Below are 10,007 nucleotides of genomic sequence, written 5' to 3'. Positions count from 1 at the left end.
CCCGGACCAAGTGCTGACGGACCAGGGACCTGCCTTTGAAGCGGAGGTCTTCCAGGAATTCTGCAATCTGTATGGCTGCCGGAAGATAAGGACGACACCCTATCATCCGCAAACTAATGGACTTTGTGAGAAAATGAACCAAGTGGTAATGGATCTCTTGAAAACGTTGCCCCTGGAAGAACGCAGTCTGTGGCCTGAGAAGCTGCCCGATCTGGTGGACCTATACAACCACATCCCGGTAGGTTCCACCAACTGTACCCCGGCTTACCTAATGAGGGCGAGACCTGGTAAGTTACCTGTTGACCTGGAAATGGGAGTCCTGACACCCGAGGACACTTCACCAGAAGCAGACTGGGACACAGAGAGGCAGCAGCAGTACCGGAAAGTACAGGAGAGCGTGGAGCGAAGTCTCTGTCAGGCTAGGGAAAGACAAGAGAAAACTTACAACCAGTATGCTCCCGCTGTTCCCCTGGTACCCGGAGAGCAGGTCTTGAAGAGGAAAAGACGGCTCCACAAGTTGGACGACCAGTGGGAGAAGGACCCGTACACCGTACTGCCCTCAAGCCACGAGAACCCGAAAGTCTGTACCATCAGTAAAGACGGAGGGGAGACCATAGCCATTGTATCCCGGGATCACCTGAAGAAGTGTCCTGAACAGCTACGGAACCCTGAAGAGGAACAAGAAGACCATCGACCCGTAGAGGAAAGGGAGGATATGGTTAGTACTGTGCTCGGAGACTTCCCTCGGTCCTGGACTCAAGTCAATGGTGCAGTTGTGGTACCCGTACTCACCTTCCTCCAACCAGCATCCCAAGTGCCTACGGAGCAACAGGTAGAGCTGGAAGAGCAGCCGGTCCAGGAGGCAGAAGACTCCACACAAGCAGAACAGGAGGATCAACCCTCTGCTTATAGTGAGCCTGCCGTACCCCTAGTGAGCCAAAGAGCCGGTAGACAGCTGCCCAGTTTACCCTTGACAGCTCCTACACCCTGTAGTTCAGGGCTAGACAGTCAGCTCCGTAGGTCCACTAGGGCCACTAGAGGCCAGTTACCCGCACGTTGGAGGATTTGAAGTGTATAAATTGTTTTATTTGTGGTTACCTGTTTTTCTTGTTGCTTGTGTATAATTATGTGTTTCTAGTTATTTATAGGAGTCCTTGGTGGATTTACCGGGAATCCTTGTACATGGTTGGAGCGTAACCTAGGAATGGACTAAAGACTGTTAAGGACTCGGGGCAGGACAGACCCCTACCTGGTTACGTCTCCCTGTTTTGGTGAAATGGACACCTTGCTTTTCTTCAAAGACTGCACCCGGTTGCGGACATGCCGTAACCATCTTTATGTGTTTTTCTTATTGTATTATTATTGTTTATACCTTGTTATGTTTTTCTAAAAATATGTTTAGTCCCGGAGTACTAAATTTCACTAGGGGGGAATGTGGCACCCCAGGGGTCTGGTTTCCACAGTAACGGCAATGTTATGTCTGAGAGCAGGTGGGAGGTCTCTTGGTCAGGGATCCTGTGCATGCCACACCTCCTGCCCAGTCCTGGGAGGGGAAGAACTTCCCCTATATAAACCTAGGGCTGAGGCAGGGTTAGGGAGTAGAGAAGAAGTAGAGACAGAGAAGAGAAGCAGCATAGGAAGAAACAACAGGAGCTCTGTGGGAGCAGTACTACAAAGAGTCAGGGGCTGGCAGCTGCAGAGCTCGCCCTGACTGAGAAGCTATCACTGGACCCGGAGTCCGAGGCTGTGGGGACTAACTCCTATCCAGCAGCAGAAACCGACCAGCAGGGGAATTCAGGTCCTCTGGCCAAGAAACCCGAAGGCACGGTCACACGCGTGGGACCAGCACCGCCGTCGTGGAGCGGAAGCTACTAGAAGGCCCCGAGTCACCGGCCATACGGGTGAGCACCACACGGTACACTCAGGGACGTGGGCTACTTATACCCGCCTCTAGCAAGGTAGCCAGAAGAGTACAGTTAGTTTGGGAGGCCTACAACTCCGCCTGGCCAGGGGAGATCCCATCTGCTCAAGGACTGACCAGGCCCCAATCGCTAGCCAGTACTCCGGGAGGGTCTATCTTTGTCACCAGTAAAGACCCTGAACTACACCGTACCGTCTCCGAGTGGTTCCTGCTGCCCCCATCATCCACGTCGGCTGCCCTGAGGCCATACCCCTCCCGTTGGGGGTGATACTATCACGCTGCACAATCCTACCACCGGCCTCAGCGGTCTGCCCTGCAGCGGCAGCTCCTTCGCTGCATTCAACGGGTGGCGTAGTCGTACAACATCTACCACTAATACAGCGCTACTTAGTCTGACTCCCTGGGCACGGACCGGGTCACCGCCACGAGACTACAACCCTCAACAGATCCGGCTCCGGGTAAGCTCCCGCGTGCGCAACGCTGCGCGACACAGGCCCAGGGGTGCGTCACTTGTGCAGGAAAAAGAGCTTTGCATAGTGCAGGTATTCTATTAGTATCACAGAATAAGATGCATATACCCAGAGGTATAGTAAATAATGAAGACAAAGGCACAACCTGATGGTGTAGGTTGAAACCCTGATGCGCGTTTCGCATTAGCTTCTTCCTTGGGGGGGAATATAAATATTGTCACTGGTAGATAGAAGTAGATAATACATAGATATCAGTTAGATCATGCTTCAGCTGTTGATCCAAGTATGCATGCTTCTTGGGGATTCACGGGCAGTCCAGCAATTTTTAGACCTTATTTGCTAATGTCGGATTGAACATTAGTGTTAGAGAAATATGGATGTTTATGTCCCATCCCCAGTCTTACCTAGGAACATCCCCCAACTCTTCTAGGAGGACTACTAACCTGCAACGACACAACTTTTGGATGGGTTTTACATAAACCCTTCACTCCAGAATGCCCATAATTTATCTAAAAATTGGGGACATTCCCGGCAAATTCGGGACAGTTAACCAGTATATGATATCTGTTTTGGACAGTCATCTATTGCAACCATGAAGGACCCTATCCAGTTATCCACACAGGCAACCTGGATCCTAGATGATCACCAAAACTAAAATCTCAGTCCACAAATGCCAAGAAAAAAAAAATCCTGATGTCTTTCCCCGGCCTGACACTAGAATGAAGTCAAAGGGTCAGGCAGTGTGTCACCCTCATCGCCAAAAGTGTTTGTAGCCTAGAAGTTGTGGCGGCTTGTCTGAAATCGTCGCATGAAATATCAGAAAACCAGTGCAGATGCCATATGGCGGATTTCATACCAACACTCTTTTACTACTTAGCAACCATGGAAACTGTGGACCTTGCCGTTTCATGGCTGGAGATGATGGTATGTGAATATTTTAACAAATTATCTATGAAAACTGTCCCAACGTTATGTTTCTGATCCATGAACGTATCTTCTGATATGGCTCATTGTAAGGTTCTATTTCTATGAAACCTTTTCTACTTTCCCTTCATCACAAATTTCTTAGATTTTTCCAGCACTAATGGGGTTAAGTTTCGACAAGTAGCTCCTTTCTATAATCCTTTTTGGATTTTGCATATAGGGATTTTCCTTAATCTGATTTCGCCTGTTCTTATTTTTCCAAAGGCCTAGGAATTTCTGAGGAGCTTTATTGTTATAATAACATGAAATACAGGGTGAGAAATGAGCTGTTCCAAATCCTCCGAGAGAGTAAAGTCCCTACCATGAATGAAGTGTCCGTACTACTCCTACATTGTGCAAGTAAAAAAAAAACACATATATGTGCATATGAAAAAATTAAAAATACAGATACATGGATGGAAGCGACTACGAATATAACTTTTAGCGTATGTTCACACAACTTAAAAACACTCCATGTGAACATACCTTAAGAGTATCATGAAGCTTTTTTGTCAAGAACCAATTTTAAACTGCTCCTAACTAGAAGTAAAATTAATCTAGACCAGTTTTTCCCAAACTCCAGTCCTCACAGCCCCCCACACGTCATGTTTTCAGAATTTCCTTAGTATTGCCCAGGTGATAGAATTATTATTAAGGCATCAGAAACTGCCACAGGTTCTCTCACCTGTGCAATACTAAGGAGATCCTGAAAACACGATGCGTTGGGGTCCGTGAGGACGGGGTTTGGGAAACACTGATCTAGAATGATATTAAGATCTGTCAACAGCAATTATTCTTTATCCTGGTGGTTTCCACACTTTTAAGTTGGCTGGGGTTTGTATGCATTTAGCGGGTCTATATTCTTTTTGGGGTTTGCTGAAAGAGGTCATTTACTATTTGTAATTTTAATGCTATGTGTTGAGATGTGTCCGAAATAAATGGGTAAAGAGTGACATTACCCAACCCATAAATATCTTACATTTTTTCATATTCCTTTTGTAATCTCCCTAAATTCCCTTCTCAAAAGTTGGCTATGTACGAACTTCTTGGTTCCAGATACTACAGGAATCCTTCAGTGGTCCATGCCTCGATGCATCAGAACTGGTTTGGTGGCATGAAGGAGACCTACTCAATATTTGACAGGCGGGTTTATTCTTATAGCTAAATGGTGTGTAGAATCACTAAACGCACTTTATTTTGAACCTCCTTTCTACTTCAAAACCACAGTATTCCACTGTGGCTTAGTGTTTAAACCGTTTTGTGGGAATATTGATCCAGCTGGACAGGATCGATTCTTACAGTTGCCACAGATTATAAAACTGTATGTTCTGAACAACTTGGTCTACCTTGATGCTCTGGACCTAACTGAGAAGGCCATGGAAGCTATAAAAACTCGCTGTCATGTTCTTGGAATCGATCCATGGCTAAACGACCCTTGGTGCTTGGTGTATTGTTCTACTGCTATAGGATAAACAGTTGCCATGAAGGGATGAACTTGGTTGACAATAGACTGGAAAGTCATACTGTCCAAACCTCCATCCACAGATATCAGAAGACCCAGGTTGTACAAATAAAACTATTCCCCATGACATTACTCCACCTCCACAAACCTAAAAGGTAGGGGTCTATCAACCACTGGTCTCCAAAGACCCAGGAAGTGCCAAAAAACATCCACACCATTACTCCAACCCCACCAGCCTGAACGTAAGGCGTCATCCATCCATAAGTATCAAAGGACCCAGAGCGTGCCAAAAAATATTCTCCATCATTACTCCAACACCACCTGCCTGAGAAGAAGGGATCATCCATACACAGGTATCAGTGGAACCAGGAAGTGTCAAAAAACATTCCCCACCATTATTCAAATGCCACCAGCCTGAACTGTGGATACTTGACATGAAGGGTTCATTGATTCCTGCTGTTGGCTCCAAATTCTGACCTTTCATCAGCATGTTCTAAGAGAAATCTGGATTCATCATTCATCTGACCATGTTTTCCACTGCTCAATGATGCATTTTTTTGCTTCTTTGATCACTGGAGTTGCCTTCCTGTTTCCTTAGACAGTAAATCTAGCCATACACATATGATAGCTGAGTGTAGAGCACACATTCTGCCATTTGTTATCTCTCCAGACTCCCTAATGCACATGAATATTTGGCTCAGCCAAATGTTCATATGTTTTGGAAGGACAGAGTAGAGAAATCCGCAGCCAAAAAGCTCTGGCTGCAGCTTATTTCCTGCCCAAAATGATCAGGCGGTAATATTCAAACTGCCTGACCCTTATCTTCCAGGACATCATCTTTTGAGGGAGAGCCGGGTTCAGCCGACACTAGTCCAATGTGTACAGATACCGGAACTGGACATCTGTTGTTAAGGTCCATCTGTGCTAAGAAATGACAAGCTTTGCATAAGTTGGATGTAACATTAGTTGGACAGCGTCGTAGTCAACTCCAGTTTTCTTAGCTGTTCACCACTTGTGCAACAGAATGATTCCTCACATTCTCCTCTGACCCCGTTCATCGAGTTATCCACAGGATACCGTATCGCTTGATGTTTTTCCTCAATCACATCATTCTCGGTATACTCTCTACACAATTGCTTGAGGCTTGGAGGTTTTGAAATATTGACCCCGACTAGTCTATGACTGATGACTATGCCTCTTGCAAAATCACCCATATTGCTCGATTCTCCCATTCTTGTATAGAACCTGTTGCAGATTTCAACTTTCAGCAGAATCGTTCAAACATTCTGGGAGATTGGACTATTTTACTTTTGGACATTGTGGCAAAGCAGCTTGCTCGGCTTTACGCGGAGGTAGACACGGAACACTATTTCTTTAAATTTCGTGTTGCTTTATTAAAATGTCGTAAACCACCCTGGAGTCCATAAAGTAAACACAGTCCGTTCGGCATAATGGCAAAACAAAAAAAAGATACAGCACAGTCCATACATTGGCCGGGGTCCGGCCACTCAGGGTTAGCCACACATGGTTCAAATTTAGCCCAATACATGCAAGCTCCTCTCTGGAGCAAGCCTCTCCAGATACTGAACCACACCTGAGTCACAAGACTGGCTATTTAAAGCCCAGACCACACCCTGGGATAGAGATATGGTGAATGGCCTTCCGCCCGCACTATGACCATTCACCTATAAAACATTCCCTTTTAAATGTGGCTGATTAACCCTCTGTGCACGTACCATGCAGGAGAAAAGTTCCATGTTTCACATCACTGAAGCTAGTAACCTCAGTGAAACATATCTCCCCTCCAGTATTCTGCCAGTGACTTTGTCACAACATATAACAACCATTATCTGCATCACCACATCGTGGATGATTACAGGAGAGAACTGCCGCAAACAAAACTGAAAGGTCCCACAGTACAGTACAAGCTCTAACAACTAACACAGCGCCGCATCCTCTTATGATAGTCACTCCGGCATAAGTCTACAGCTGTTGTATGCTCCCGTAGAATCACATTGAAACTGATCCATGGAAGACTTTCTCACATGATTTTATGCTGCACTCGGGGTCGCGTCTCCATATGAAGAAGCTCCATCGTGAAAGGGCCGGTGTCTGCAATACATTGACCATTCAGTGCATCTACGTAATGAAAGTTTCTTATATTCTTCATTGCGGTTGTCTTATCTTTTACCTTATGTCTCTCTTTTTTCTTCTCTCTTTCTGAAACATTTGAGAGGAAAATCAATAATTCACCTAAAATATGAAAACGTGTAAAAAAAAAAATTCTCAAATATTCATGTGTGGAAACAACAATAGCCGAGAATTCCCCTCGCTGTGGTCCCCGACAGAACCCTCTTACTTCAAGTAGCTGTCACTTTGGATGAGATTAAACTATGATTAAAGTAAGTGAACTTGTCTACACGGCGGCTGGTTAATGTATACTTGACCTAGTTTTCTTTCGATTAAAAAAAAAAAAAAAAAAAAGCCAAGTGAAAAACTGAAGCTTTCAAGTGAACAAAACAGCAGTGAAGGGAAAAATGTCTAAATTCTCCTTGATGCCTGTGATCGCAGACCCGGGTGATTGTGTCCTCTCAGCCTTGTTCTTGAGATGCTGAGCTGTCTGGGTGTCTATATTCTAGGTCATGAGCGAAAAATTCAGGTCACACGGGTGCCTGGAGAGCATTTTTTTTTTAACACGAGCAGCTCCAGCTGTTATTATAGAGGCACTTCCGGATGATAACTGCTTATGGGGGCAATTTATTATTGACTCTAGACTGTAAGGGCACTGGGGTGATGCTTCCTACAAGAGTATTTTGGCTAAATAGTTCTGTCTCTTCGGGCACTTTGGCCATCACGATGGTGTCCGGTGATTTTTATGGGCTGTCACTGGCCATTTAGCTCAATATCAATATGTGGATACTCTGGCTCGTCAACGCCTATACGGGAACTCAGGCTCTCAGGATGTATGGTGGCAGGGGCATAACTATAGTTGGTGCATGGGTTGCAGTAGCACCAAGGAAGACCAATACTATTTAAGACCCATGATAGTTGGGGGGACTCTGTTGGAGATTTTGGGCTGGGGCCCACAAGCTCCAAGTTCTGTATGGTGGAAAAACCACCTCATACCTCACCTGTTATGATATGCTTGGTGGCACGATAGGCAGTCTACAAGTGACAACTAGTATTTGGGACAAACAAATTGGATTGGAAGGGTCCATATGAGATCTGGCAGGAGGAAAAGTGTGTCTCCATGCACATTGATCAAGAGGCTTGACGGATCGGAGTAGAGGGTCTTCCCGCATTATAGAGATAGTCAGAGCTGCTCGATATGATCGGCTAATACGATTGCTCTGTGCCCATTATGTTTGCATATGCCTGGCAGAAATTCCTGTTTACATTTTTGAGATTTTGGTTTGGCCTAAATCCTAAGTCATGTGACAAGGCTCGTTAGAAAGTCGACTATTGACTTTTAGGATTAATACTTCCTGTAGGTGGCGCTAGAGTCCTATTCCTCTCTGAAGAGACAATTTGCATTTTGAGATGAGCTCCCAGAAGTGATGATTTTTAGGGCCCACATAAAAAATCTAATCAAATTATGAACAATTGTTTTGCTCGTTGCTGTGCTTATGTGTCACCCTGACCTGGATGCCACAAGTGTAATTAAAGCTGTGTCTGAGAGCAAGGGGGAGGTTCTCTGGTCAGGGGAACATTAGCATGCAATACCTCCTGTCTCAGGCCAGTAGGGGGAGCTGGCTGCCCCTATAAAAGCTGGTACTGAGGGCAGGGTTAGGGAGAACTGGACGACCTATCTGAGGATTCAGGTCCCAGAGCAGAGAGGGACAGTTGTATTGCACCTAAGAGGAAGTGTGGCAGTAGGAGAGCCACAAGCCAGAGACAAGAGGCGAAGAGAGCCTGTCTTGGCAGAGAAAAGACTTAATTTTACCAGACTTTGGTGTCTGAGGCTGGAAGGATTCCACATCCCCCAGCAGAGAACCAGTCCGCAAGGGACTGTATATTCCTTGGCCTAAGAAGCCTGGAGGCCCTGCCACAACCGAAGGGACCAGTAAAGCCGTACAAGGCTGGGAGCAGAAAGGAACCCACGTCGCAGGCCATACAGGCGAGAATACACGGAAAGCTCGGAAACGTGGGCTGTTACCCTATAACGAGGAGATAGCCAGAAGGAGCGCAGAAAGCACGGTAGGCCTACACCCTCACCCTGACCAGGGCCAATTTCCCCATTGCTCTCAGACATCCAGGTCCCCTCCTAGCTGGGACTGTTTGTGGGTCAATTTACCTGTTCTAGTAAAGACCCTGGACTGCAACCTGTTGTCTGTGTGCTCCTTGCTCCTCCAGCACTACCAGCACTGGGACTCTCACTACCATCACTCCCAACATCCATTATACTGCCCTGGGGCCGCACTCTTCCCGTGGGGAGTCACACTACCCTAGCTGCACACCTCATCAGCCCCAGCGGTCTGCATGCAGCGGCGGTTCCTAATAACCGCAATCCACGGGTGGCGTAGTCAGACATTATCAGCAGAACGTAGCAGACTACCATTGGCCTGACCACCCTGAGCCACGGAACCGGGTTGCCACTACTACTCCCACCGTTTCCCTAATTGCCCGGATCCGAGTGCCCCATGGCCCAGGGGGCGAGTCAGCTTTGGCGTAGTCGGCAGGATTTCGTGCCCGCAACCACCGGGTACTGCGTGCCTGAAAAAGACTTTTGTAACTTATCTGTGGCGAAGTTTCCCGCCGTCTGGAGTCGTTTCCCGCCATCCGGAGCCGATTCCCGCCATCAGACGCCATCTTGGACCTTTTCCCGCCGTCTTCTGCCGTCTTCCCGCCATCTGCAGCTGTTTCCCGCCATCGGACGCCATCTCCAGGACGCCGCGCGGGAAGAAGAGGGGCGTGGACGTCCGAAGCTCCGCCCCACGCACCGACGCTGCGCAAGGTCCTGGAAGGGAGAGAGAGCGACGCTGACGTCATCAGAACGCGACGCCAGGTCCTCGTCCATAGCAGCAGCAGCGGAGCCGCGGCCTACAGAAGAGGATCGTCGGAAGGTAGGCCACGCTTAACTAGGGGGGAGGATGATGTCGGATACAGAGGCGCCCACTACCACCAACGCAGCTGCAGCAGCGGTGATGCCCTTTTCCCTGCCCTACATCCCTGGAGCGGCCTGGCTGCCCAA

The sequence above is a fragment of the Phyllobates terribilis genome, unplaced genomic scaffold (assembly GCF_046119375.1).
Source record: "Phyllobates terribilis strain yellow unplaced genomic scaffold, ASM4611937v1 Scaffold_4__5_contigs__length_816908805, whole genome shotgun sequence".
Taxonomy (NCBI): domain Eukaryota; kingdom Metazoa; phylum Chordata; class Amphibia; order Anura; family Dendrobatidae; genus Phyllobates; species Phyllobates terribilis.
This window is presented reverse-complemented; position numbering follows the sequence as displayed.